This window comes from Triturus cristatus, chromosome 5_2 (assembly GCF_964204655.1).
Source record: "Triturus cristatus chromosome 5_2, aTriCri1.1, whole genome shotgun sequence".
NCBI lineage: Eukaryota > Metazoa > Chordata > Amphibia > Caudata > Salamandridae > Triturus > Triturus cristatus.
In genome coordinates this window covers 68,884,401-68,912,379 of record NC_140588.1, presented here as the reverse complement: position 1 = coordinate 68,912,379, position 27,979 = coordinate 68,884,401, and the positions used below count along the sequence as shown (strand labels likewise).

Below are 27,979 nucleotides of genomic sequence, written 5' to 3'. Positions count from 1 at the left end.
ATTTTTGCATACATGCAGTTATCTTTCTATACATTTTTTATTGTGTATATACGTTCACTATATGCATTTTTTTTTTTACTTGTGCATTATTGACATTTGATATATATGGGAACTTGCTGCAATAAATTTTCCCCTATACTTAGCAAATGAGTGTTCGGCTTTTGTTTATGTTGTATTTTGGTACTCTAAAGTGTGTAGAGTCCTACTTTGAAGAGTGTTCAACATTTTGTCATAGTATTTTGAAGTCTTGCTCAGGTGTCCTGAAAATAAAGAAAACTAGTTTAATAAACGAAACATTTTTGATTCGCAGTGTCCTGGTTTGATTTATTATTACCACATACCAGGTGACTGAAAAAATCATATGGTGTAAGGAAAGGAAGAAATACATTTTCTTGAAGGAGCACATTTTCTGACAATGACATACATTGCAGTGAAATCCTGGAATAAATCAGTAGTTCTAAAAGTCATTTTTATTAAAGCAAATTAGAAGGAGAGAAAAGAGGGGAAAATAACATGAGGCCTAGTCATGTAAACATGATGAAAATAGCAGCTTTCTGTCAACTAATAGACTGCATGTTTATTTTTACACATTTAAGAAATGCACATTTCTATAGTTTGTTTTTGTTCAGCATTCTCTACGTTATTGTCATGGTACATTTTAATGTTAATATAAGGCTAATAATGTCTAGAATGTTATGACTTTATCAAATTCCTACCTCTGATTATTTTCTAAATGATCACATGTTTCACATGTGAGTGTGTCTTAGAAAGCACTTTAGTCAGTGGGGTCTTGTCTTTTTCTTTTCTGACCTCTAAATTTTAAAGATTTCATGTAATCATCATTCATAATCAGCCTTAGTCCCAGATCTTTTTCATATAATTTCTTCTGTAACTTTTCCCTTCTTCTACATAACGCATATCTACAGCTTAAGAACAGGACATAAAGTACTTAAAGACAAAGCCCTACTATTACTATTGACATTAGAATAGACTTCAATATCCCCTTGGTATTTACGAAATCACGTAGTTCAGGTTCTAACCCTGCAAGGTTCTTTGCAAAGCTTTCTACTTCCTTACTCTCTTCAGGTATGTATGTGTAGCAGTGAGTTAATGTAAGCATTTTCCAGACGCCGCCCTTTTCTACAAGTAAGATGTCTAAGGCAAGTCAGTCTTGTAAAACTATAGACCGTATCGCAACTAACTCTGGGTTAATAACAAATAAAGTTCCAGAAGAACTCATCGCCATTTTATCGATAACTATCACTACCTTTTTAACCTTTTCACCATTCAGGATGATGCTACAGATGGAATGACTGCTCAAAATATATCTCCTACTAAACCAGTTGTTAGTAAAGCCTCAAATTGCAGTTTTGTATCCCGTCAAATTTGCCAAGATCCCCCTGTAGATTCAAATTTTATACCAATTCCTACAGGTCTTGTCCTTTAGGCTGTCCAACTTCTCTATATGCAAATTTTTCCTTTATGTTGTGAGGAAATATGAATTTTGTGATCAGTTATGTCCCCTATCGTAGACCCCAACGGCTCCATGTGCATGTTATAAGTACATGTATGTTCCCTCCTGCTCCAGTTCTGAAGACGCAAATATATGTGCGTCCACCGTCAACATGTCCTCTTTCAGATCCGCCATGAATGGGTCAGATATTCCATTCCTAAGTATGAAAGGCCACCGACTTTATGTGGTTCACTTTCCACATTTCACAGATTCAGGCGAGTAGGCCCGAATTCTGTCATCAAGCTTTTTCCTGCCTTCTGCCTCTGAAAGCTCCAGTCTGAGCCTGCATCTGTGACCATGAACTTTGTCTTACTCCTTGCGCGGCTAACGGTGCCTGATCCAGCCTGTCGCCTGCCAAAAACTGTATTTCACCTTCGAGATTATCTCCTTCGCTCCTCATCCGATGCATTCCTGTCTAGCAGTTTAGGTAAACATTCCTCCAGCTACCGTGCAAAGGGCCAGGCCTCGCTGTCCTCATGCAAGTAATTCATAGCCCCGTTACCATGGAATATTCCTACCCCCTCGCATCTAGTGTAGACACTTAGACGCTTGTACACGCACTAACAGTCAGTATAGTCAGTATAGAATAAGATTCTATCCTAAGAGACCTTTCCTTTTGGATAACACAGTTCTTTAAACATAGGATATTAGATATGATTTGGAATTAGGTTGACATAACCCCAGACTTCTGTCTCCACATGTAGAGCTAAATGTCAAGTCCCCTTCACCCTCTAGTTGCACGTCAATCACACGTCATGCGGCTGCGTGCGCATCTTTGCCAAACATTTCTGCTGACATTGCAGGATTCTTTTATGGATCCACCCACTTGTGACGTCATGTTTAATGACGTTTCTTGAATTACGCCCTCTATTAGCTACGTATGCACCTTTTATCAGCTGTTACGCCTCTTGCATCTGTTTCACTGTAATGTATTTTCTATAAAACTGCTTAACTGTCAATAATATATGCTCCCTTCCTTCCTGAACTTTCGTGGTGATGGAACAGAAGGCCCACAATTCGAATTGTCTTCCTTTGTATAGGAATAAAGCATTTTTAAACCTCTAATACCACGGATTCTGCCTCTTATATTTACTGAGTTATTCTTGACAGATTTTACCGCATAAAAAAATAGTACCGGTAACGAAATATTTACCACATAAATTGGCGCCCGAATAGGGACACTTTCTCATCTCACGCGCCGGCGGTGCGTTGCAGGCCCGGTCTCCTGCCACAGCTGAACGGACAAAAACGCGTACCCGCAGGATTTCCTGTATCTCCCTCCGGCCAAGCGGGGACGACTGAGGCTGCGATCAACACCCAGACGAGGCGGTGAGAAGTGCGAAGTATCCCGACCAGAGCCTAGCTGAGAGAGCAAGATCCGAGGTATACAGAGTCCCGCCAGGTTCCGAAGTTCCGAGTCCAGTCGAGTCGAGTCCAGTCCGGTCCAGTTTCAGTTCCGTTCCGAGGCTTTCCGTTCCGAGCTACCCGGTGAGTACCATTATCGGGGAGGCATTTTACGTGCACATAGTCTGTGCCGGTCAAGATGGGTTTGGGTACACAAATCCGGTCTGCACTGTTTTAGCAGTGTATCTGTACTGTTTAGCAGTATATATAGTAATATAGTATGTCTTGTATATAAATAAGTATTATCTAGTGTCAGTATAATGTCAGTAACCAGTTCCCTATTAGTTATCATTGTTCGTAAAACTGTTAAGTGTTAAATGTTTTAAAATACGTTCTATATATTGTGGTGTGAATGACTGTACATTATTGTGTTTTTTGTATAAAGTGTGTTCTAGTAATAAGGTCTAAAAATGCCGCTCTTTTCGAAACTAAGACAAATCAAAACTAGAAAAGGTGTACTCGAAGAAGCCGTTCCCATCCCACCTAGGGACACTCCAGGATACTTTATGTATCATAAGCATGGCCTAGATGCCGTATTATTTCTTGATTTATGGGTGGACTACACCAAAGAATTACCAGAGAGTCAGAGATGGCCCGCAGCGGGGACCTGGGATGCAGATTGCATCATGAGAGTAGAAGAAGAATTATGGAAAAAGAAAGCCAGACAGTCACAGAAAGATGCCATTGAATTATGGCGTAAAGAATCATACAGACGTACAGAAAAAGCACACAGACAGGAAGAGAAAGGTAGAGAGAATTCAAATAAAACTCGAGAAAATCTATTACTTGAGGAAGGTACTCGAGTAAACTCAGAACAAGTAGATAGACAAAGAAACGCCCTTATGAATGGTATGTATCCACTTCTGGCCGAAGGGTTACCTAAGGCTACTCAGGAAATACCAAAAGACTTGCCGCCTCCATTGTTTCCGATAAAAGCGCATCCCAAATCACATCCCAAAACAGCAAAGGACGTTTTTCTTTCCTCCTATTTAGATGACGCTGCTCCCGAGTATGCTAATGCCATATCACCCACATCGCTTGCCGATGGTGTTCAACACCAAGAGCATTCGTCTGTATCCCCGCAATTACAAACTCCTATACAAGTTCCAACAGACCCGTCCGTTTCTACAGTTTTTCCCGCATCTACAATCTCTATCCTACACCCAACGAATCCTTTCGTGCCTAGCACCTCAGACGGTGCTACAGGAGGTACGACAGACATGTTTGCCACTCCGCCGCGAAATAAACAGACTCTTAGAGATTTAGCCCTCCAACGTACGCCCAAACTAGCAACTCCCGACATGCTTAAGGAACTTCTAGTAGATTGTAGATATGATCCTGTGCCCGGTAAACGGGACGAAATGCTGCTGTCATCATTACGTATTCGACGAGCTACAATATATTTAACGAAGCTACCAGGAATGACTACACATTTAGAAAATATGTATCACTTTGTCCAGTCAGGGCGAAGTCCTGAAAGTATTAGCAGAGCCATGGAGTACCAGAAAGCGGAGGTACAGGGACAATTGTTACGTTTCCTCATAAACTGTGTAATCAGAAATCAAGACCGGCCTGGGGTAAATCCGGAAGAAATGCAAAAACTTGTCACTTGGGGCCGGAATATATCAGAAGGGAGACATGATAAACAGTTATGTATAGTAGCTATGTACCGAAAGATCCGCAAAGAAGTAGAACGAATACACGAAGAAAGATTAGAGGTAGACGTCGCTGACCTAAACAGAGAAGAGGAGGAGCAAGAGTCAGAGCAAGTAGAAACGATAGCTTATGTAGGTAGAGGAAGACCCCATAATAATACCAGAGGTTTTAATGATCCGGTACGTCCAATACGTCCAGAATATAATAGACATTTTCCAAACCCTATGTTAAATACAAAATCCCCCGAACACTTGTTCCAAGCCGCTGATAAATTACTCCGAGATCGAAGGGGGTACCATATGCTCGATTCCATGGACGAACAAGAATTAGCCAGATCAGCAGTACAATGGGCTGACAGTCCCGGCGAATACAATGATGATGTACTTGCACACACGTTTCTGAATTTTGACCCGTACGAACAGTGTTTAGCTAGTATATACATGATCCAACACCTCCTTATATTATATAAAAGCCAACACTCCGATCCAGGACCCTTACCTGACATATTGACAGAACTACTCACGAACATATGGAAAGGGTCAGGTACTGATTTGATTAAAGAAATACTAGAATCCCGAAACCAATATTTAAATTTCGTATGCCCAGAACACGTTCCAGTTCCCATCATGGGAAGAAAAATTTATCACATAGATAGACAGAACCCGTTACGCGAAGTACACCCAATCAGGGGTGCCGGTGATAATTTTACACGCGTATTTGTGTACACACCTATAACTAAATTAGAATTATTAGAAATGAAGAAAGTAGTACCCAGCCATGACAAGGACCCAGCAGGTTTCCACCGTGAGATAAAAGACATGTTACTCATGGGAGAGTATACCTACCCCGACATTATGAAAATATTAAAAGTCCTACTACCCGCCGGTGTTTATGAAAAACTCAAAGAAAAAGAATGGGAGGTGGGAGACCAAAAGATAGATTGGACAGCATTAGAAAACGAAGAAAAGGCCCGAGCTGCAGGAGCAGGGCTTGGGGAAAAGACTACAGCACTAGCAGGATTACTAATACAGGTACTGCCACGTTTATTAACTACGAAAAAGGAAGACTGGGGTGCAATCTCAGCCTGTAAACAAAAGCCAGACGAAGATACTAGTGATTTCTATTCCCGATTTGAAAAATGTTTTGGTATAAATAGTGGCATAAAAGCCAGTAGTGAGTCATACCCACATCTGTTTGTGACAAAATTAGTTGAAAATTCTCTGATACAAGTTAAGAATAGAGTATTGAAATTCGAAAGTACCTGGCAAGGTAATACCCCATCACAGATGTTACAGATGTTACAATATCATCACAATAGAATTAGAGAAGAACAAGAACACGAACAGAGACGTATGAAAGATACAAAAATGAAAATGCTTGTTGCACAGTCAGTTCCAGCCGATAGTCATCAAAAGGGTGATTCCGCAGGCCCTGCGAAAGGGACATGCAACTATTGTAAACAACCAGGTCATTATATACACGATTGTCCAGTCCTGAAACATAATATTGCTACAGGTAGAACACATGAGAGACCACGTCCACCTAGACAGGATCAGAATCAATAACAAATACCTCAGCATGCACAACCTAGGTTAGCTCCGCAACAGCTAGCTCCGCAACAGGCAGCTCCACAACAAATTGTAGCACCACCACAAGCGCAGCCTATTGCTGCAACACAAGCAACGACACAACAGATGTATCAGTATGCACAAGCAGATTATCCCGATTATCAGCGATACACATGAAATAGCCTAGAGAGGGAAGTTGGCTTACCCCTTATTGAGGTTCCTGTAGACCAAGAGGGACCTTATGTACATAGCGAATTATTAGGGGAAGACAGAAAGTTTTTACTTGATACAGGGGCAAGCAGAACAACTATAAGGCGTAGTGAAGTTCCAGGGGCACCCCTCTCAGGCTCACAGAATATTTCCCTTGGATTCTCAGGAAAACCTATAATTAATGATGTAACACAACCTCTTCCACTTACGATTGGTCCATTGACACGTACTACAGATTTATTGCTTACTAAATCATGTCCAGAAAACTTGTTAGGCATAAAAACATTGAAAGCTCTAGGAGCTATAATATGTTGTTCTCCGGAAGGAGTACGACTATTTTTACGTGACTTTAAAGGTCACTACGTATCCAGAGACATGGATCACCGACTGCAGAATTTACCTACACATTTATGGGCACAAGGCCCCACTGATGTTGGTTGCATGAATATTACACCATATCGAGTTACACTGAAATCAGGAATAGTACTACCACAAATACGACAATACAAGTTACCCCCCGATGCTGTTGTGGCTTTACTGCAAATCATTGACGAGCTCATTGCACAAGGAGTGGTTGTCGAAACCGACTCCAATGTATGTAATTCCCCGATAATTCCGATTCTTAAAAGAACGGATCCAAAAGCTCCACCAGTATATCGATTAGTTATTGATCTGCGCGAATTAAATAAATGTATTGTGCCACAATACCCCGTGGTCCCAGATATCTCTTCATTACTCACAGCTATTGACTCAGAAGCAACGTTCTTCACTGTAATTGATCTCAAGAATGCTTTCTTTAGTGTCCCAATTGATCCGGAAAGTCAATATTTATTCGGATTTAGTTTAAATGGACGAAGTTTTAAATTCACACGCGCACCTCAAGGATTTACAGAAAGCCCCAGCATCTATAGCCAAGCACTGAAACGAGAACTTGACAGTATCCACATGCCAGTTAACACTGCCTTGCTTCAATATGTCGATGATCTGCTGATCACCGCCCGAAGCGAACCTGAATGTGAAAAAGCGTCACTGACGGTTTTAAAATTTTTGGCTGACAAGGGGCACAAGGTGTCCCCTTCTAAGCTGCAATTCTGTGTCCAGCGAGTTGTTTACCTTGGGCACTCGCTGTCCAAGGAGGGAAGGCAGCTTACATCTGACCGCATCCAGTTAATCGCTAACATGCCACCACCCAAGACACAAAAGGAGGTACGGGCTTTTATAGGCCTCACTTCATACTGTAGGCAGTGGATCCCTCAATATGCATTTCTAGCAAAACCACTCATCCAGTTGACAACACAGGAGGCAGCCACATCGACTGTCCTCCCTTGGACTCAAGAACATACACACGCCTTTGAAAGCTTAAAGAAAGCTTTATGCCAAGCACCTGTCCTAGCAACACCATGTTACAGTAAACAGTTTACACTCTTCGTTACAGAACGCGAAGGTACTGCCTTGTCAGTACTCACTCAGGAACAAGCAGGATCACACAAACCATGTGCTTATTTCTCTAGTACATTAGATCCAGTAGCTCAGGCTCTTCCTGCGTGCCTGAAATCAGTAGCAGCAACAGCTTTAGCAATCAGACAAAGCGATGCCATAGTGTTAGGACATCAATTGACAGTACAAGTACCACACGCAGTAGAGGTTCTCTTGAACCGCACACAGACACAACACTTGACTATAGCGAGGCTCACCGGTTACGAACTGACATTGTTTCAGCCACATATAGAAATAAGACGTTGTAATACGTTAAATCCTGCCACACTGTTACCAGTGAGCGGAACAGATCCATTGGCACATGATTGTGTTGAAGTCATTACTATCACAACGAAACCCAGACAAGACTTGACAGACATCCCTTTGTCAGATCCGGACTTGACATTGTATCTAGATGGGTCATGTATGAGAACAAGTACAGGAGAGTTAGTGGCCGCTTACGCAGTCACAACAGACACTGAAGTCATTGAAACAAATTGTATTAACACTTTGTCATCTCAAGCAGCAGAGCTCACCGCTCTGACACAAGCCTGTATTCAAGCCACAAATAAAAAAGTCAACATATACACAGATTCACGTTATGCATTTGGAGTCGTCCATGACTTCGGCGTACTGTGGCGAGAGAGAGGTTATTTAACTTCTCACGGTGCCCACATTCAACACGGACCCCTCATTCAAGCCCTATTAGACGCGATTCATCTACCTACTGCAATATCGATTATGAAATGCAAAGCCCACACAAAAGTTACCGATATCATTTCTCAGGGTAATGACCTAGCCGACAGAACAGCTAAACAGACTGCTCAGAATCAGACTCACACAACTGACATGACAAAGACAATAGTTCCGACACCAACACATTGCATGACAGTTAAGGATCCCGCCCTTGATGTAATTGATATACAGACACACGCTACACCAGAAGAAATAAAGAAATGGACTGAATTAGGAGGGATCCAAACAGATCAAGGATGGATGACGAAGGAAAAATCTATATGGTTTCTTCCCGACTCAATGGTCCAAGTCATCATTAACACTATACATAGTCCAGCGCACCTAGGAGAAAAAGCTATGCTAGACAGCATTCAACACATTTGGTTCAACAAACATTTACGAGCCGCAGCTAAACAAAAAGTTCGTACCTGTATGATATGTTGTCAGTTTAATCCAGGTAAAAGCATCCCCGTAGAACAGGGTGGATTCCAAACTCCCGATCATGCTTTTGAAGTCCTCCAGATGGATTATATCCAGATGGAACGATGTCGAGGATTCAAATATGTTCTCGTAGTTGTCTGTGCTCTTTCCCGTTGGACAGAAGCATACCCGGTTTCAGATTACACTGCCCCGACTACTGCCAAACAGTTAGTTCGAGAATTCTTCCCACGGTACGGTTTACCACGTGTTGTCTATTCAGATAACGGCCAGCCGTTCTCATCCGAACTAATGAAACACGTTTCCCTTCTATTAGGCTATCAATGGAAATTTCACTGTGTCCGACATCCCGAGGCAGCAGGTCTCGTAGAACGCCATAATCAAACTTTGAAAATTAGATTGTCCAAAATATGTAGAGAAAAAGGAGTCGATTGGATAGTAGCCTTACCAGTTGCGCTCTTTTACATGAGAATGGTAGCACATTCTCGAACAGGGCTATCCCCGTATGAGGTGATCTTCGGTAGACCACCAAATATGTGGGGGACGCCTATACCTCGCAAAATCACTGATGTTGACTGTAATATGCTGACAGATTACCTGGCTTCCTTGATGTCTGCACTACAATCTTGTCGTTCACAGGTATCCGCAGCCTTTCCCGACAATACTGAGGTGAAGCCCCATGACGTAGTTCCTGGTGACCTGGTGCTGGTCAGGAACTTTGACCGGAAGACCCAACTGGATCCTAGGTGGAAGTCACCGAAGTTAGTTTTACTCACCACAAGGACAGCCGTGAAAATTGAAGGAAGAAAAGGGTGGTTGCACTCGAGTCATATCAAGAAATTTTATGGACTACCACCCAGTATAGAGACTCACTCCTGTATTCCCTCACAGACAGACTCAAAGCTCCCTTTGGTTGAGCAATCGAACTCAGAACTATATAAACTAAAATTGAGGTCCAGTAAGTCAGACAATTTGATTGTTTAAGTCCTCTCCAAGGTGAATCGGTTGAATTTGTCTCTGACATGTATCCTCTGGACCGGAATAGAGAAAGAAATAATGAAATGCTGCTCAAGAAGCAAGCGTATTGTAAATCATTTCGTAGTCATTGTACAGTAACATTATTAATTTTGTTTTTTCTAAGTCTTTTGATCATCATTGTCAGCATCCTATTGCACATGTATTACCCTATTCCTAAGCATGCTTATAATATAACTGCAGAACATTCTTTTAGTGAATTACCTCCACATGAATTGTCTTATAGATTTGCGCTGCGCAATAACACTTTCATTAGTATGTTACATCATTCCCATCAAACCAGCAATGCCACAAATTGTTGGATATGTGGCCAACTCCCTCCCTATCAGAACTATAAGGGAGTTTTGCCCCTCTTTCCCTATCCGTTTACACAAAATGGCTCCTGTGGAGCATGGTTTAGTTTGATTAATTCCCTGGATTCAAATTCCGCGGTTTATCAAGACAACTGGGTATGGGGCAACTTGAACTTAGTTTTGCTTAAAGTCTGCTACCCTAACAAGGAGGGACTTCCCAAAAGAACAGGAACTGATCTAGAAAATGAAGTATATGGATTAGGTAACTTTACACTTAACCTCATGATCCTGAACGTTGAATCTGAATCTACACCAATCTTGCCCGCCATGTCAGTATTCCCAGTAAAAGGGGAATTATGTATCAGAAAGAATGGTTCCATACACATGGGCCATAGTAAATGCACCACTGTAATAAAATTCAGTGATCAAGGCAAGTCTACATTTAGAGCTTCCCATCATTCCTACTTCATATGTGGCCAGACCGCATATATATGTCTACCTTTAGATTGGGATGGTACCTGTTACATAGCATTCCTTTTGCCACCTGTTTTCCTAGCTCCTTCTGATTATCATAGAAATACTCATTTAGTACACAATAGACAGCAGGGAGATCTCCCAATTGTCGATTACACTGAAACGGCATGGGAAAAATACACAGATTTCAATAAAGGTTTCTTTCCCTATATAGGTACAGTCACTAATAGTAAGCTGATACGTAGATTAACTAGAACACTTGAAGCAGTAGTGAACGAAACTATTTCCGCCTTAGGCAATTTAACAGAAGAGCAGTCTGCTATGCGGATTGTTGTGCTTCAAAATCGTCTTGTCCTTGACGTCATCCTGGCCGATAGGGGCGGAGCTTGTAGGGTCATCGGATCAAGTTGTTGCATTTTCATCCCAGAAAATTCGCCGTCAGTATATAAAGCCATAACCCGCCTTCATAAGATTGTAAGCCAGATACACCAGAGTCCAGGCACCTGGACTTGGTCCGGTTGGTTCTGGGGCGTGTTGTCAGCCTGGGGATGGAGAATACTATCCTTCCTAGGTATTGGCTTCCTCATACTATTCAGTTGCTGCTTATGTCTACAATGTGGGCCAGCGATTTGTGGTCTGTGTGCCACCTCGTGTATCCCACCTCCAAGTTTTCATTTGAGATCCCGGAAGAAGAAAGAAGAACAAATGATGCTATATGAACAGATCGATGGATTGATGAAGATCGATATCTCCTAAGGGTCCGAAGGGGACAAGGAGGGAATGAGGAAATATGAATTTTGTGATCAGTTATGTCCCCTATCGTAGACCCCAACGGCTCCATGTGCATGTTATAAGTACATGTATGTTCCCTCCTGCTCCAGTTCTGAAGACGCAAATATATGTGCGTCCACCGTCAACATGTCCTCTTTCAGATCCGCCATGAATGGGTCAGATATTCCATTCCTAAGTATGAAAGGCCACCGACTTTATGTGGTTCACTTTCCACATTTCACAGATTCAGGCGAGTAGGCCCGAATTCTGTCATCAAGCTTTTTCCTGCCTTCTGCCTCTGAAAGCTCCAGTCTGAGCCTGCATCTGTGACCATGAACTTTGTCTTACTCCTTGCGCGGCTAACGGTGCCTGATCCAGCCTGTCGCCTGCCAAAAACTGTATTTCACCTTCGAGATTATCTCCTTCGCTCCTCATCCGATGCATTCCTGTCTAGCAGTTTAGGTAAACATTCCTCCAGCTACCGTGCAAAGGGCCAGGCCTCGCTGTCCTCATGCAAGTAATTCATAGCCCCGTTACCATGGAATATTCCTACCCCCTCGCATCTAGTGTAGATACTTAGACGCTTGTACACGCACTAACAGTCAGTATAGTCAGTATAGAATAAGATTCTATCCTAAGAGACCTTTCCTTTTGGATAACACAGTTCTTTAAACATAGGATATTAGATATGATTTGGAATTAGGTTGACATAACCCCAGACTTCTGTCTCCACATGTAGAGCTAAATGTCAAGTCCCCTTCACCCTCTAGTTGCACGTCAATCACACGTCATGCGGCTGCGTGCGCATCTTTGCCAAACATTTCTGCTGACATTGCAGGATTCTTTTATGGATCCACCCACTTGTGACGTCATGTTTAATGACGTTTCTTGAATTACGCCCTCTATTAGCTACGTATGCACCTTTTATCAGCTGTTACGCCTCTTGCATCTGTTTCACTGTAATGTATTTTCTATAAAACTGCTTAACTGTCAATAATATATGCTCCCTTCCTTCCTGAACTTTCGTGGTGATGGAACAGAAGGCCCACAATTCGAATTGTCTTCCTTTGTATAGGAATAAAGCATTTTTAAACCTCTAATACCACGGATTCTGCCTCTTATATTTACTGAGTTATTCTTGACAGATTTTACCGCATAAAAAAATAGTACCGGTAACAAAATATTTACCACAGTTGGCTATTTAGTCTTAATTTTGGGTAAACCATTTTCTTCCTGAATACGTTCTCTTCCTTTCTCCAAACATTCTCCAAAACGTCACTCTTTCTGTCACTAGTCTGGATCATGTTGGTGTATCTTTCTTCTAAAACCATTATGTAAGCTTTCTTGATTGGCTGCATTATACAAGTTAAATTGTTCTTGTAAGCTTTTATACTATCCATAGGCCTAAGGGGAAAGAATTAATACTAAGCTGTATCCATTTACCTTGCTTGTGAGTGTAAGTTCATGCTTTCTACCAAAGCCACTTGAGAAAGTACTAGATCATAATTAGAAGAGAAATACTCAAAATGTCCTCCTCTATAAACTAACGACAGTGAGATGCTGCATGAAATAGCAAAAGATAAAGGCATGTGGTAGTAAGTAACTTCTTCAGAAACTAAAATGGGTAAATGTTCACAAATATAGCAATTCTTTGCATCCATAGCATTTATGTATTCTTAGAGTAAACATTATTGGACTAATAATTTGTCTTATAACTCACAAAGGAGTAACTAAATGAATCCGTCCAACTATTGTAAGTTTGTAACTTAGTAATGTTCTCCGCCTAGGCTATGACTTGGATGTTAGGTAAATTCCTATTAGTACTGAGGTGATTATTATTATTATCATGACCATTGAACCCGTAATATATTTACACTTATTTCTAAGGCAACACCTTCTCTTTGAGTGAGACCCAAACACTTACGTTTAGTAGCTTGTAGTAGGATTTCAATACACAGCTTCTTTTTGTGTAGTTAATTTCCTCTTCACAGCAGTTGGATTTCTAAAAGACAATCCCTATCGCTACTGTGTGTTCTTCTAAAAGAGAACTACTCCGTGTTCTTATAAAATGTTTTTCCTATCTCTTATGTAGCTTTGTCTCGGGCCTAGGTTAGTCTTCTGTAAAACAAAGAGGTAAAATAATAACTGTCTAGTAGGCACAGTTCAGAAATATTTATCCAAATTCATTTGGCTTTATGTCTTTTCTGTATCTTTTCCCAAGATTTCTGCTACTTTATTTCATGGTGGTTCAAATATTTCAGGATTCACGTTGCACAGATCTTCCAATGTGGGATTCAAGTCAATGTTCACTTAGTATGAGCATTCAGGTATTGAGTATCTGCGACTGGGCACCCATGCTCTTTTTGATCTTCTCATAACATGGTGATTTGGATCTATACCACTTTCATTACAAGGCTCAGTGTCTTTAGGTATAGTCTCTGGGATTCGGGGTATTGAAGAGCTTCTTCTAAGTTGTTTATGCTCATAGCTCTCTGGCTACTCTGTTCGCCGATTAGCTCTACTTTTTCCAGCACTTGTACCCTCGGTCCTTTTCTCCTTCGTGCACCTCTTCTGTGGTATTTTCACTCCTTGATTCGATCTCCGCTTCTTGGTCGTTCGAACTCTCTATACCACTCTGAGTCACTTCAGGTACTTGCACTTCTCTCTCTCTTTGCTGATCTTCATCCCTCTCTTCATCCTGATGTTGGACTGGCAACAGGGCTTCTGTTTTGGGTGGTCTCACAACTGTTGGTGCAACCACCAAGATTCTTCTTTCAGGATCACAGATCAAATGTGCTTTTTCTGGATTGCTTACTCTTTTGGTGTGAAAAGCATGAATCCAGTTTGTAACTCCAGCACATTTTACAGCAGTGTGCGTAGTCACGATCATCTGGAAGGGTCCTTTCCACCTAGGTTTGAGACAAGTCTTTAGAATGTGCTTCTTGAGTATGACCCTACCAGTGGGATTGAGGTAATGTCTGGCATGGCAGCTGAGACCCGATGAAAGACAGAACGAACTACATCAGCCAATCCCATGCACTATTCTAATATCATATCATCTGTGATATTCAGGAGGACATTTGCAGGGACAGCAGGTAATCTCATTGCCATGCCCATGAGTGTTTCATGGGGTGATAAGCTAAAGCATCTGGCCATTTCAGTGACAGAGCACAAACTTTTGCCAATCTGGATTTGATAGTATAATTTATCTGCTCAACAAGACAAATCGTTGTTCAACCTGCAGGGCTGAGCAAATCATCTTCATCACTTCATTGTTGAAGTATGTTCTTCTATCTGACTCAAGAGAAATCGTTATGCCGAACCTGGGTAGTAAATTTCATAGCAACAACTTGGCTACAATTAGACTGTCATTTCTCCTAGTTGGGTAGGCTTCCACCCATCTTGAGAAGATGCAATCAATCATCAGGATGTATCTCAGCCTGTTATGTATATGCATCTCGAGAAAATCCATCTGCAGTCTCTTAAAGAGACCACCTATATACGTTAAAGTGACAGGAGTTCTCTTGCCTGCATTCAGTTGTTGACATGTTACACATCAATGGCAAATCTCATCTGCCAGCATACGAAACCTGGGGTTGTAACAACTCTGCCAGAACAATCTCACCATTGAATCCCTTCCTAAATGTGTATACCCATGGTAATAATGTGTCATTGCAAACAAGCTATCTGGTAATACAAATCTCTCATCAGCTGATATCCAAATGTCATTTGTGTGTTTCTGGCATCCCGCTTTTACCCAACTACTTTGTTCTGCTTCTGACACATTTGTCTGCACATGTTTCAACTTGTCCCAAGTGTCAGTGGCTTTCACCAACATTGTAAAGGAACTCTCTTTATCAGACTTAAATGTGAACCTTCCATTAAAAGTACAGGCTAGTAAGGCACAGTACCTGGCAACAGAATCAGTGTATCGGTTGCCCATTACACCAAATCCACTTTCATTTTGGTGTCCAACACACTTCACTACAGCAATTTCTCTAGGTAATTGTAGCGATTCCAAGAGGTCCTTGACATGCGTCACATTCCTTATCGAAGTACCTGCGGAGGTAAGGAATCTCCTCTGGGATCACACTTGCCCAAAATCATGGACAACACCAAACCCATACTGCCTGTCAGTGAATATGGTGGCTCTCATTTGTGCAGTTAAACTGCAATCTCTGGTCAGAGCAAGCAATTTGGCAACTTGGGAAGGAAAACATTTCTAAAGCCATGAAGCTTTGACAATATTATTTATGGTGCACACAGTGTATACTGCTCTTAGTGTGCCATCATTCCCTCTCAGAAACGAGCCATCTACAAACAATACATGGTTGGGCTTAGTCAGGGCTTAATCCTTAATATCGGCTCGGGGTTTGGTGCATAGTTCTGTGACATCTAGGCAATCATGTTCCAATTCATCACATATATCATCATCACTATTTACATTTAACAGTGTTGACGGGTTCAAAACAATGCTGGTATCCACTGCCTGCAGTAGCCAACCATTCCCAAAAACATCTGGACTTCCTTTTGTGTTTGTTGTAGATTTACCTGCAGGATCACTTCCACTCTCTCTAGGGACACCTTTCTATCTCCTTTCACAACAATGTGTTCCAGATACTGAACTTCTTTCTGACAGTACTGCAGTCTCCCTGGAGACACTATGGGCCTCATGTAGGTAGCTAAATACCGGTCGGTAGCGGCCGAAATTCGGTAAATATCCCGTTACCGACCGGTATTTAGCCAATTGAGATGTAGGAGGCCAAAAAGAAGGATTCGGTAAATATGAATCGGTAAATACCGATTCATATTTACCGAATCCTAAATTACCGATTCAAATTTACCGAATACTTATTTTCCGAATCGGTAAACATGAAGTGGTAAAACGAGAAAAGAGATGTAGGTAAATTCGGTATTTAAGAAATCCCTGAAATTCGGTATTTAAGAGTCGGAAATTAACACAGATTGAAAGCAGATGGTAATCAGCAACAGTGCATATAAGCAATCCCAAAATGCAACAGCGTGGACACCATGGCCGCACTGTATGTGATTGCAAGGCGCCTACGTCTACAGGCAGCTGGGCTGAGGATTTGGACACGGGAGGAACGCATTTGCAGACAGCGCATCACACTCTTTCAACAGACTGAGGCTGAGATACATGAAAGGTACAGGCTACACCCCCAAACCATCATGGACCTGATAAGGGACCTGCACCCACTCCTGGACCAGCCAACAAAAAGGGCGCATGCCATACCACCACATGTACAGGTTCTCTGTAGCCTACATCTACTTGCATCTGGCAGTTACCAGGTGGTGATAGCTGCGGTAGGCGGTGTATCCCAGAGTTGCCTGTCCCGTTTCTTCAGGAAGTTCCTGGATGCCATGATGCTGAGAATGCACCACTACATCAGCTTCCCAAACACACAGGCTGAACTGCAGAAAACCAAGACAGACTTTTACCAGATGGCACAGTTCCCGCATGTCATAGGCTGTATTGATGGCACACACATTCCAATCTGCCCACCAGCAGCCACTGAGCACATCTACAGGAACAGAAAGTCCACCCACTCCATCAATGTGCAGGTAATCTGCGATGCAGGGAACATTATCACTGATATCGTAGCTAAGTTTCCTGGGAGCACCCACGACTCCTTCATCTTCCAGAACAGTGGGATCTACACACGACTGCTTGCCGGAGAATTTGGAGAAGGATACCTGCTAGCTAAATCACTGTGACGCTCCATAATACTTATCGCAAATTATTGTGTATTGAGGCATGTGACCGATGGTTCTCTCTTACTCACCTAGGCGACAGTGCATATGCCATGCGGTCATTCATCCTCACTCCCTACCTACACCCATCAACCCGGAGTGAGAGACGATATAATGTGGCACACAAATCAACACGCAACGTGGTGGAGCGCACGTTTGGACTATTGAAAAGCAGGTTCCGCTGCCTCCAGAAAAGCGGAGGCGCACGCCAGTACACACCCATCATCTGCTGCAAGATCATTGCCACTTGTGCAATGCTGCACAACCTTGCCACGAAGAGAGGTACAGAGGTGGAACTAACTGATTTTGAGGACAATGATGATGAGTCTGCACAGCCAGAGGCCAACGCAGCAGGAGTGGCAACAGCAACAGATGGGAGAGAGAGACGGGCAGAGATCACATGCAACTATTTCTGAGTAAGTAAGGGGACACAGCCAGTAGTTGGATGCCATGACGTAGTTTAATCATGCGGCACTACGCCACAACACAAAGGAAAACCTGTCTTTTCAATATTGTGCAATCACTAGTTGCAAGTCAAGGGTTACTTCACCCAATTGTCTCATGCTATACTGTGCAGCATTAGTGTCTGCGCCCACGCACTACAGTGCGGGATGCCATTGATTGTGCGTCCTCACTGGCTGTGGGACCAGTGGCAGGCCCATGCCGCCTGTTGCTACTCCGTGTGTCTGGGACAGGGGGGTAATGCTGCTCCTGCTGGTGGTTTCTTCGCTGTCCCCAGCATCCACAGCACCAGTTGTGGCAGACTGGCTTGTTAGTAGCACTTCAAGTGCACTGGTGACCCTCACCATCCCCCTTCACACGTCATTGCTGCAGTGAGTAAGGCCCTCCTGCATTGCCACAGAGCGCCTGCAGAGCAGCGAAGTGGCAGTTGCCAGCCGGTTCACTGCCCTTGTGTGATAGTCTGTTCTCTGCCGTTCCCGGCGCCGTGCTGCTCTGTCCTCATCAATCTTCGTGCACAGCAGCATGACGGACTGGGACATGTCCCGCATGCCCGCAGCCATCTCACTCATTCCCTCAGCCATAGCGCTGATGCCCCTGTCCATATTTCCAAATGTATCTTTGAGGCCCCGCATTTGGCGCTGTACTGACATCATTGCCTTTGCTTGTAGGCGCTGTATCTTGACCATGGTGGCCTCCAGCCCTGAGAAAACTCCATGGCTCTCACCCTGTGGTGGTGGACTTTGCACCCGAGCCCTGCGGCGACGTCTGGCACCTGTGTGTGCTCCCTCAGAGGCGGAGGGCACACTGGCATGGCTACCATTCAGGGGCACAGTGGATGTTTCCGCCCCCCTGGAGTCTTCAGATGAGGACTCCGAGACATGCAACCTGGAAGCAGCACGCCTCCTCGACCTGAGCAATGCAGGTGGTGATGATGCCGGTGACTCCAGCAGGAGTGGCGATGCTGGCTGTGGTCGTGAGGCTGGCTGTGGTGGTGAGGCTGCGTGTGGTGCTGATCTCTGCCCAGAACTTGTGGTGGCCTTCCCTGAGCTGTCCTTCCGGTGTGCCCTCTCTCCCGTCTCATGTGCAGTCCTGCGCAAAGTATCGTCTGTGGACAGAAATGCAACATCAGCTCAGTGTACCTGAAGCCCTGCATTGCTAGCATCACAATACATTTCTGAAACACTCTCTCATTGTCCTCTGCCTGCTTTTCGCTAATGTGTGTAACATGCCTTGTTGTTCTGTGCTATTCTTCTCATGTTTGGGGTTTCCGAGACTACATCTCCCATAATGCATTGCTAGTATGCACTAACACCTGTACTGGAGTGGGATACTCCTTGCCCAATTGGGGAGTTGGGATAGGGGTAGGGGGGCCACATTGCTGTGCATGCGTCTTACCTTGTTTGGTGGCGGCTCTGGCAGAGCTGTCTGCATCCCCAATCGCCACGACACTCTCGGGCTCAATTGTTGACTCCACCAGCTCCTCAAGTTCTGTCAGGGCAGGTGCCCTGTTCCTTCCCCCTCCTGTCCGGCTGGCCTCTCTCTGCAGTTCCCCCATCTTACTCTTCGTGACGATACGGAGGTCGTACCACCCCTTCTTCAGCACGTCTATGTCCCGGGGGGTCACTCCTATTGCATTCACCTGCGCCTGGATTCCCAGCCAGATTTTCCTCTTCTCGGACTCAGGCACTTGCAGGGACTGCTTTCCGAACAGCTTCTGGTGCTGCTTGACCACCTCCTCCACTAGTACCTGCAGTTCCTTTGGGCTAAATTTTTGTTTTCTCCTCCTTTCCCCTCCATCTCTCTCTGTCTCCTGGTTGGACATTGTGTCAGTTTGTTGTTCACAATCAGGCACTGGCTCTGTTGCTCTGCTCTGCACTACCAGCCTCTCCAGAGTCTGATGATTGTGTGCACCTGCCTGGGTGTGGCCACTTCCTGGTTGGGTGGGGTTGGCCTTGCACGGGATTGGTTGATTCATCAAGTGATGTATATTGGAATTTCCGATTCGGTAAACTACGATTCGGTATTTACCGCTTCATGATACCGGCCGGTATTGTGGATTTGGTATTCATTTACCGAATTTTACCGATTCGGTAATTTATACCGAATGTTTACCTACATACTATTTACCGATTCATAAATACCGATTCAGTAAAATTCGGTATTTATGAATCGGTAAATAGTATGTTACCTACATGAGGCCCTATGTGTCCGGTTTCAGCCAGATGATTAAAAAATGAAGCTGTGCCATGTTAACCCACATTTCGTGTTTCTGACGCCACTAGCAAATCATCTATATACTGTATAATGGTGGATTTGCATGGCACTTACAGGGTCTCCAGATTTCTTTTCAGAATCTGGTTAAAGGTGGATGGACTCTCTGTATACCCTTGTGGGACACAACACCTTCTGCTGGAAGATAAAGGAAAAAAGAAACAGCCTTTCTTCGTGAAATGGCACTGAGACGAAAGCCTGACACAAATTGATAACTAAACCGTTCTGCAGTACACAGGATTTGAAACAGTATCGGAGCTGGATTTGGTATCACAGGACAACAAGGCACTACAATTTTATTCACCTTTCTCAAACCTTGCACAATCCTAAACATTCCATTGGGCTCCTGTAAACCCATGCTTGGAGAAATACAGGAACTTCCAATCAACTCTCCTAGAATCCCTTTCTGTAGCAGGTCCTCTATCACTGGCTTGATTCCAGAACATCACCATACCACTAACAATTGCAGGAATAAACAGCATTTGCCTTCAGAGTGACTCGGACTGGTTCTTAACCTTTAATTAGTCCAATGTCTTTCCCCGTAAAATCCTAAACTTTGGTGTTCCCAGTTTCTTTCAGATCCTCTGGCAATTCATCAAGAGTAAGCAATGGGGACATTCCAGTTTCCATCTGCTGTTTGACCATCTTGAAATCTACATCCTCATCATGGGTCTGAAAACCCACATCATCTGGTGTACAGTAAATGGTGCAATTTAACTTGCACAGCAAAACTCTCCCTAACAGATTCATAGTGCTTGAATTGCAGACAACAAATAGTTTTTTCCCCTAAATGACCCTTTTTTACTGGGACTTTTTTTTTTAAAACTGGGTTAACAACTTACTTGTTTATTAGTAACTCCCATAACCTCCCATAACTGTGATAGTATTCCTCGGCAGAGGTAGGTCTGGGACCCTCACTGTTCAAACAGCAGATCGGGTACCACCTGTATCAAAATAAACGGTATGGGGTGGCCATAGACTTCTGCATCTACATAGGGGCCACTCTGGTCTACCTCTAAGACTGTGCCAAGTACACAATCATCCTCCTCTCTAAGGCACCGTCATTTGGAATTATGAGTACCAGAACCATCATTTTCAAATATAGGGAACTGCTGCAGTGCACTTGGGTTAGGGTCTTGAAATTGTAGCATTACATTCTGAAACCAGTTTGCATTCATTTTTGGCATTTGATTTAAATTGAATCTAGGATTCCCTATTTGTGCTGGTGCAATAGGCATCATTGGAGCCTGCCCTTGCATTGGCATTGGCTGAGTGGGCACACTTTGGGGCTGCATACCTCATACTTGTATATTTCCCCTTGCATTTTCACGATTATATCACCATTCCCTTTTCCAATGTCTAATTCTATTACAGATGTGACAGGCAGTTGCCTTTTTCATAGCAGCAACTCTGATTCAAATTCTGTAGCCACAGAAACACCTCTCCCCTGCGACACACTTATTCCTCCTTGAATTCACTGAAATCCAGGCTGTGGCACTGCAACTCCTTGCATATTCTCTTGGTTTCCTACAAAAGATGGGTTCTGAAAACCTTTCTGAACCAGCTTCGTTTGAGCGAAAAATGAACTTCTTGTTTATCTTTTTCTGCTTCATGTCTAACTAATCGCTGCAGTACTCTGCATATTTCACAGTTTCATTGAGCGATTCATTATGCCAACAGTTCACGCTTTGAGTTATGAACAAACAGAGCTCTGGCTTCAACCCTACAACAAACTGCGATACATAAATCCCAAAATCCTTCTCCTCAGGATATTCATGTCCACTGTGCTGAAGAAACACTTGCAACAATCTCTCAAAGTGCTTATGTACCGTCTCCTTTGGCTCCTGTGTAGTTCTTTTCATTTTGAGCCAATCCATATCCTTTGGAGGTACTCTGCCTTTTAAAAATCACTACTTCATACTTCCCCATTTTATAGGAGATGGAGCATTTGTCCCAACCACTCTCGCTGGCTCCTCTCTGGGCCACTGTACCGCAATCTTACATTCAGCCCATAAATCAGCAGGCACCACAATGTCAAAGAATGTATTCAAATCTGTCCACAATACCTATGAATGTTTTTATAAACCATTCAACTTGTGCATCCCACTGCACTGACTGGTCTCTCAATTTCAGAAAGTTTTTCTTAATGCTGCCAAATCACCTTGACTCCAATGAACATGTAAATAGGTTCTTCCTACAATTACTCTAAGAGTGTAAACGGTCACTTCTCCCACACTCCCTTCATCTTGCTTCCCTACAATAGCTGCTTCCCTCTTTTTCTTCTCATGTTTCTTAGCCCTTTTGGTTTCCAATTTTTAAGTCTCCCTCCACCTGTGAATGCACTTGACCAATACTATATTTTGCAAATGCAGTCCAGTAATCCTCATATTCTCGAATGCGGAGTAATCCAATTGTACCCTATAGCTTCTGTGTAAATGCACATTTTTTGTAAGATCTTCTTCATACTTTTGAATTAGTTCAGTTAATTTGTCATAAGAAAAGGCTGCCCTTCTTGTAAACCTCCTTGCTCAAGTATATTAAGTCTTACCTTTGATATTGCTCTATGTGCTCAAATTCCAAACCTCCTCCTATTATTTCCTTTCAATTGACAAACATTTATGGGCTTCTCTTTTTCAACCTCTGATCCCTCAGGCATCACTGCACTCTCTACCTTACTGGGTCCTGCTGTTTCTTAAAACCAGGCTGGTATATATCCCTCCTCAGTCACAACTATTTCTTCTGGTGGTACTGGAGCGGTGAATAATAGCATCCCTCCATCTATTAGTGCTTGCACTGTTAGTGGTGGCTTCCAGACAACTATCTGTGATTTCTAGGAAGTCGGGACGAATCCAGAGGCTGGTAAACCTCTGGCAACTTACTGAGTCTCAGGTCATAAGTGGAGTAGCACTTGCTACTACCCTGATAATAGATTAGACATTAACAACAGGTACTGGTGCCATACTAGTCACTGCAGCTGTAGTAGTCACAGTTGGAATAGTAACTTGTGGTCGGGCTATTACTGGTAAAGTAATCAGCAAATTTGTAAGGGTCGTTCAAGTGGGGTTGCACCTGGGTCTGCAGAAGCAGTAGGCACTGTCGTACTAGTACTATCGCCTGACTCACTTTGCTCTACTGGGATCGATTGTGGAGGGGATCTTGAGGTCAACATTTGTTCCAATATTTTGTTCCCTGACTCAGTACCTGACTCATCCAATTCATTCTTGAAGGAATCTTAGTCCTTCCCTTTCTTAGCAGCTTCTGAGGTGAGTATTGAATACAATCTTGTTCCCTCTATAGTAGCCTTTCTCCATCTACTCTGCTCTTCATCCCATTGGGCATTTGCATAATTTTTCACTGACCTGGTATTTCTCCATCTCTTTTCCCTAGCAACTTTTTTACAAGCATTAAATGCTTCACACTGAAGCAGTCGGGGTGGCGGCTTCACCTCGTACAATTTTGCCTTCAATTGGTCAAGAATTCTAGTGTTAAATGTCCCATATCTAGCAGAGCTCAGGGCACCCTCCTCCGTAATTCTACTCCACTGGCAAAAAGCCATGCACAGGTGTTTAAATCATGTTCAGTAGTCATAATATATGTATGTGTACCCTCAGGAGATGACTCTTCCCTTTTGCGTACCAGAATTGTAACATCCCCTCTCACCAAATTCTTTAGTTCCCTAAAACATTTAATGACAACAAATCAATCTGAAACACAATGAAACCAAATGTTATGATTTAGTTCCGATACGTCAATTTCCTGTTAAACCACTTAAATTCTAGTTGTTATTCTTTCATAGTTCTTGAAAACAAATCCAAATACAGTATCCACTTTGGATCCTTTCCAATCCCAGCACAGCACTGCAATGTCACCAACCAATCATACTGCAAAAACACACCAACCAACCAATCCTAGTGTGAAAGACTATGAAGCATAATCTCACTCCTCACAGCAGCTCACCCTCCGTTACAATATTCTTCATACTCGAACAACTGTAATTAGCAACTTTTAAGCACCCCACAGCGTGCAAGGCACTGCAAAAGAGTTCTGGGAACCCACTGGGGTGCTGGCCTTTTATACCTGTTTGAGGCAGAACTATAAAACCAAATTTGACACAGGTTCTTGACCGCACGCCTACAGTTATGTTGCTAAAACTCAGAGAACACAGAAGTGGTTTCACAGTGGGCAGGAGTTTGATCGGATGGTAAGCCATGCTTGACCGCAATTTATAAACAAATCATAATTTTATCATACATTTCTCGGAACGTGTACATGAAAGCGGAACTTGAAACAGGCGATGTCGAGGCAAGGTGCTGTCTTGGTTACATTTGAGCAAGCTCGGAAAGTTTCATAATATAAAAAATGAAGCAAACAATACTTGTGTAATACCGAAGATGTACCAGCTGGTCTCGTCTGTGTGACATCAGCTATTCTTGCAACTGTGGAAAGTTTTCATGGTTGGCCAAGCTGCCTCGCAGTGTTGGGCACAAGAGAAATTCATATTTGAGATCAGTGGGGCCTAGTAGATTTTATTATTGAGGAGGATAAGAACTGAAGCACTGGCATTGGGCCTATGTGGATGTGTCAAGGGAGGTGTGAGCTACTATGGCACTAGTGACTGTTTAAAATAAAAATGGTCAAGTTAGCACATTTCCAGGTTGTCGCTGGTGGGGCCTATACAGGGACCTTCATGCTGCATGGGTCGATATTTCTTCATTTATATGGTAAAACGTAACCCTCCATCACTACTTACGAACTAAGTGTTACAATCATCCAAGAATATACATCACAATCACAAGTGAAATCTCGACCAGTGTGAAATCACCTCAATCAATGTAGTATCCACAGTGCTGCGTATTTAGGTTCAACTAACACCGATTAATGTCTACCAGTCACAACACCTTTAACTTTATGTTACTGATGTAGGTGATGGTGCCTCACAAACCACACTTCAATCCTGCAAACAAGTTTTCAAATTAATTTGAAATAACCCAGGATTTTTTTCACTGCAACAAGCCTGAAATATTCAATTACTTCAACAGCTTATCAATACATCCTCTCACACACTCACTCATCCAAATGAAAAATGCAACCACAACTACAACACAATTGTCCTATTAATACTCACACTTTCAAAACGCAACCGCCTTCGAATACTGCCTTGTCAGATCTCAAGTTCTGGACACTGGATTCAGGAATAAGGTATTTTAAGAAAAGGTTTGGGTATCTATTTTCCCTCTCCATTTAGGGTGTAAATCATTCCTCTGCTACCAGATTTGATAGCGCAGAAAATTTACAAACAGTTTTACCCATAACTTTCTACAGAGAACTCCAACTTCGCCCCAACTCCGTCTTTTGGTCGACAGATCTCTGCCACCATGTTATAATGAACGGCAAATCAAAAATCATCAGCTTACAACAGTTTAAAGTTCAGTCAATGATGAGAGGGTTGGTTACATTTTATAAGTTTTATTTCTCATTTAGAGATGAGTAATAATTTTGGCTTTCATTCAGATTAATCAGATACATCCAGTTACAGAAACAATGAGAAGAAATTTGGTTAGAGGCTGCATGAAAAATAACAGAGTGATCCATAAAGGAAATAGTCCCTATCCTAATCTAAAGGACCTAACCCAGAAGGAAACCAATAAAGAGTTCCCTTTGGAAACGAGCAACATTCATCTCTTTTTACACTCATGGCTGTATGTTTACAAATATTTGGTCTTAGAGTAGGTAGAACTTACTCCCAGAAATTCCAAAGAAACTCTTACTCACAATTGACCAGTGGAGCAACGGCGGATCTCTAGTTTAGCACCACACGCCAGTTCCAGTTAGTGAGTTTGCTGCGCAGCCAACCCCAACGCCAGCCATTGCGTGATGCTACTGTGCTCCAGATCAAAGAATTACTTTTTTATCAAATGGGGGTGCGCAGATCATAAAGTCCGATAGTCAAATAGTGAAGTATAAAATCAATTTCTTTATTCCAAATTTGTAAAATTCAGCAAACTAAGAAACTCCAGCCAACGCGGTTCATTCCCATACTGGGAACTTCATCAGGGCTGAAAGATTGACAAACAACACAAATATTACATTCAAATAGTGAGACACAGGACTAGACTAAAACACATATTGATATGTTATAAAAATACATACATAAACACATGAATTCCAAAAAAACATGACAAAGATATATACAGTCCTATTCGTGACCAGTCGGGACTCAGGCAAACACAGTAGACCGAACATGTTAAATGCATATAAAGTACAAAATATGCATAGTGTTCAAAGCAACATGGTAGCAGGACAGAACATCGTCCATTATGCAAAGCGCTTCAACTGCATGTATTGATAGCAAATATCATAACCAACCCCTAGTTTTAACACAGATCGAGTGTGGTTTGTTTTATATATTCAGTGAGTACAGATGGATGGACTAAATGACCAAATATACAGTATAGACAATGGTGGACAGAGGGAAATGAGGGAGGCAACACAGCATTTCTTACCAATGAAAAATTACAACTGGAATGTACCCTCTCACAATGGCCAATGTTGGTGTTCCGTAGTGTCAAGAAGGGTGGATTCTCCCAAAATCAATATGCGTCTATATGTATGCCTAAGGAATAAAATATAGGATTCAAAAGCAGGGCAAGGCAGGTGCATATCCCACCTCGTCAAAGCGCCTCTAAGGGCAGAACAAATTCACATCCAGAAATACAGAGAAGAGAGAGAAGGGAAACGTGTAGAGAAAAGAGCCCCAATTGACATAATGGACAAACTGTTGGAATGATCGATCATGTGACTTATTGAACGAAGAGATGTACTATCTATGTGCCAGAAGTACAAAATCAATAACAAGCGAAAACAAGCTCTGTGCGCAGACCCATGCTGACATAAAGGCATTAAATATTCAAAGAAACGTCAGTGGTGCAGTGATTCCCAATCATACTGCTTCACACCCATGCTTATTGTACGAGCGGACTCCTGGTGTGAGATTTAAATTGATATTTAAACACCAACATTTTATGTTCTACTGCCGTGTTAGCAGGTGTCCATACCCCCAAAGTCAGACTTCGGCAGGGATATCCATAAGGAGAGCATAAGTCCAGCCCCCCAATACTCTTTTCACTAGCCCAATGTTAAGGTATAATACATTTAGACATCGTACCTCATAAGCCGTTGATATCTTGTAATGGTTTCTATTTGTAGCGGTCCCGTGTATTGCACTGGAGCCATACCGAAAGATAGCAGGTATGATAAATCCTACCAAGCGAAATCTACAAATGAGAGACAGAAAAAGTTGCCCACGTTCATTTGAAATCTGGCAAGTAATCTATGATAGCATACGATGACCCCAGAGTCAAAGTGATGTCTCCAATTGTAAGTGCCATGTAAGAATCGTACCCGCAGTTAACCACAAAGCCTATAATGCTCAAAATACACCCTTCACAATACATTTAAATAAACATCTTCAAAGCAGGCTGCCTATCCCCCTATTTGCGAATCAGAACTGCCAGTTCTCACAGGGCGAGATATAAACTTGCATGTCAACTTTGTCTTCATCAGATCTTAAGCCCATTCCATAAGTATCCTGATCCCTAGGCAGACATCCTTATTGATTAATACATGCTTACAGTGGCTGTTACTCTTCCTATAAAGCGATCAACGTGAGAAAGGACTACCCAAAAGCGGTAGCCTTAGAGCCACTAACTCCTTATCAAGAACCATAGTATCTGCAAACCTGCAACGGCTCCAAAACCCTACTTCATGCACAGAGTTGAAAGAATTTTAAATCGCCACCCAGATAGATAATCTAAGACACCACAATACTTCCCAACCGCAGTCCTCCTACCTAGATGCCGAATGCGTGGTTCTCCTTCTCCGTGTATAAACATCGCTATCCC

The 27,979-nt window shown here is 42.7% G+C and overlaps 1 long non-coding RNA gene across 2 annotated transcripts; it reads right to left on the bottom strand.

The window, feature by feature from the left end:
- Positions 1-23: 23 nt before the first annotated feature.
- On the bottom strand, positions 24-27,979 carry LOC146822675 (uncharacterized). Of its 2 annotated transcripts, none has more exons than XR_014961820.1 (4): positions 27,928-27,979; positions 27,244-27,352; positions 26,582-26,691; positions 24-260 (listed from the first exon to the last, which is right to left on the bottom strand). It is a non-coding gene; the product is annotated as an uncharacterized LOC146822675 (long non-coding RNA). The 2 variants fall into 2 exon arrangements; XR_014961821.1 differs by lacking the exon at positions 24-260 and adding an exon at positions 25,648-26,134.